Here is a 3,759-nt window from a genome sequence, read left to right on the forward strand (position 1 = left end):
TACAATAGCCACAAATGACATAAAATACCTTGGGGTAACACTAACCAAGCAAGTGAAGGACCTATATGGCAAGAACTTTAAGTCCCTGAAAAAGGAAATTGAAGAAAATGTCAGAAAATGGAAAGATCTCCCATGCTCATGGATAGGCAGAACCAACCTAGTAAAAATGGCAATTTTACCAAAAGCAATCTATAGATTCAATGCAATCCCCATCAAAATACCAACACAATTCATCACAGACCTGGAAAGAATAATACTCAACTTCATATGGAAAAACAAAAAACCCAGGATAGCCAAAAGAATTCTGTACAATAAAACAACCTCTGGAGGCATCACAATCCCTGACTTCAAGCTCTACTATAGAGCTACAGGAATAAAAACAGCTAGGTATTGGCATAAAAACTGACGTGTGGACCAATGGAATCGAATTGAAGACCCTGACATTAACCCACACACCGATGAACATATAATTTTTGACAAATGAGCCAAAAGTGTACAATGGAAAAAAAGAAAGCATCTTCAAAAAATGGTGCTGACATAACTGGATATCAATGTGTAGAAGGCTGCAAATAGATCCATATCTGTCACCGTGCACAAAGCTTAAGTCCAAGTGGATCAAGGACTTCAACATAAATCCAGCTACTCTGAACCTGCTAGAAGAGAAAGTAGGAAGTAGTCTTGAACGCATTGGCATAGGAGATCACTTCCTAAATATAACACCTGTAGCACAGACACCGAGAGAAACAATCAATCATTGGAATCTCTTGAAACTTAGAAGCTTTTGTAGAGCAAAGGATATGGTCAACAAGGAAAAGCGACAGCCTACAGAATGGGAAAAGATCTTCACCAACCCCACATCTGACAGAGGACTGATATCCAGAATATATAAGGAACTCAAGAAATTAGACATCAAAACAACGAACAGTCCAATTAAGAAATGGGCTATAGAACTAAACAGAGAATTCTCAACAGAGGAAACTCAAATGGCTGAAAGACATTTAAGGAATTGCTCAACATCCTTAATCATCGGGGAAATGCAAATCAAAACAACTCTGAGATACCACCTTATGCCTGTCAGAATGGCTAAGATCAAAAACACTGAGGGCACTTTATGCTGGAGAGGATGTGGAACTCGGGGAACTCTCCTCCACTGCTGGTGCGAATGCAAGCTTGTACAACCACTTTGGAAATCAATATGGCGCTTTCTTAGAAAATTGGGAATCAATCTCCCCCAAGATCCAGCTATACCACTCTTGGGCATATACCCAAAAAATGCTCAATCATACCACAAGAGCACTTGCTCAGCTATGTTCATATCAGCATTGTTTGTAATAGCCAAAACCTGGAAACAACCTAGATGCCCTTCAACTGAAGAATGGATAAATAAATTGTGGCACATATACACAATGGAATACTACTCAGCAGAGAAAAACAATGACATGATGAGGTTTGCAGGCAAATGGATGGATCTAGAAAAAATCATCCTGAGTGAGGTAACCCAGACTTAGAAAGACAAATATGATATGTACTCACTCATAGGAGGATACTAGATGTGGAACAAGGATGACTGGACTGCTACTCACATCACCAGTGAGGCTACCTGTAAAACAGGACCCCAAGAAAGACACAGGGATCACCCAATGACGGAGAAATGGATGAGATCTACATGAACAGCCTGGACATGAGTGGGACCAATGAATGGCGAGGGTCGAGGGAAAGAGAACAGGAGATCCCAGCTGAATCAAGAACAGAGAGGAAGAACAAGGAATAGGAGACCATGGTAAATGAAGACCACATGAGAAAAGGAAGAAACAAAGTGCTAGAGAGGCCCACAGAAATCCACAAAGATACCCCCACAAAAGACTGCTGGCAATGGTGGAGAGACAGCCGGGACTGACCTACTCTGGTGATGGGATGGCCAAATACCCTAATAGTTGTGCCAGAAACCCCATCCAAGGAATGAGGAATCTGGATGCAGACATCCATGGCTAGGCCCCGGGTGGAGCTCTGGGAGTCTAATTATTGAGAAAGAGGAGGGTTTATATGAGCGAGAATTGTTGAGACCCAGGTTGGATAAAGCACAGGGACAAATAGCCGAACGAATGGAAACACATGAACTATGAACCAAAGGCTGAGGGGCCCCCAACTGGATCAGGCCCTCTGAAAAGGTGAGACAGTTGATTGGCTTGATCTGTTTGGGAGGCATCTAGGCAGTGGTACCAGGTCCTGGACTCGCTGCATGAGATAACTGTTTGAAACCTGGGACTTATGCAGGGACGCTTGTCTCAATCTGGGAGGGGGGGACTGGACCTGCCTGGACTGAGTCTATCAGGTTGATCTCAGTCCTCAGGGGTGGCCTTGATCTGGAGGTGATGGGAATGGGGAATGGGAGCTGGGCTGTGGGGAAGGGGAGGGGCAGGAAGGGGGAGAACAAGGGAATCTGTGGCTGTTATGTAGAACTGAATAGTATTGTAAAATAAAATAAATTAAAAAAAATGTATTCTTAGAACAGTTGTTTTGGCTCCCACCAAGAGTTACTGGTAATAGAGATTCATGAAAAACATATTTGGAATTAAGAGAATAATCTTATCTTCTTAACTTTACTAATAAAAGTAAGACTGCAAATAAAATATTTTTATATAAAGATACAAATAATAAAAGTTGACTAGGTGAGGTGACACACACTTTTCTTCCCAGCACTGCAGAGATAGAGGCATGTGTATCTCTGTGAGTTCAAGGCTAGTTTTTTAAATGGTAAATTTCAGAACACCTAAGTCTATATAGAGAGACATTATCTCATAAAAAGAAAAGAAAAAGAAATATTAAAGTTAATGAGAACTGTGATTTAAATAAAAAGTGTACTACATGATCTCTAGTATTGAATATTTAGTTCCCAGTTTATAGAGTACTTCAAGGAGATTTAGGTTACCACCTTATAGGAGAAAATATATCATTGGAGACAGGATTAGAAACATTAAGTTGCTGCCCATTTGTTCTTTCTACTTCCTGCTGGGAATCGAGGATTCCAGGTCTCAGCTGCCTACTTCCGCTGCCATGCCTACTGCTTGCTTTTCTACCATCCTTTCACGGTGGACTCTGATCACCCTGGTACTGTAAGCCCAAATAAACTCTTCCTTCTATAGGTTGCCTCCATCATGGTAATGTATCACAGCAACAAAAAGAAACCAACACAAGAATTCATCACTTTTTTATGTCTTATAGTGCATTCCAATAAGGATGACCACAGAAGAGTAACAAGTGCTATATGAATGGAAATGTTTTCAATTTTAGACATCCTCCAAGTCTGTGTTAAATTCTTGGTGGCTGGCAGTGGCACTGTTGGGAAGTGTCGAATCACCTATGTGGAGTTCAGTGAAAGGAAGTTACATCACTGGGCACATGCCTCTTGTGGTAAATATTAAAATTGCAGCTGCTCTCCTTTCTTCTCTCTTTCTTTTCTTTGCCTCCTTCCTCTCCTACCCCCCCCCCTCTTATTCCTGGCAACAAGTGCCTAAATATCCTCCTTTGCTGTGTATTTCCCACTATGAGAGTCTGTCTTACCACAGGCCCGAAGCAATGGAACCAGGTGACCAGAGGCTGAATTTTCTGAAGCAAGGTTAAATTGGAATCCTTCTGTCCTATCTAAAGGTTTGTACTGAATATTTTGTCACAGTGACCACTGACACAGCAAGAGTCAGAAATTGTCCTTATCTAAATACAGCTATATATGAAACAATAGAAATGTGGGGGATTATATAA

The sequence above is a fragment of the Peromyscus leucopus genome, chromosome 12, assembly GCF_004664715.2.
Source record: "Peromyscus leucopus breed LL Stock chromosome 12, UCI_PerLeu_2.1, whole genome shotgun sequence".
In the NCBI taxonomy this organism is placed as follows: Eukaryota; Metazoa; Chordata; class Mammalia; order Rodentia; family Cricetidae; genus Peromyscus; species Peromyscus leucopus.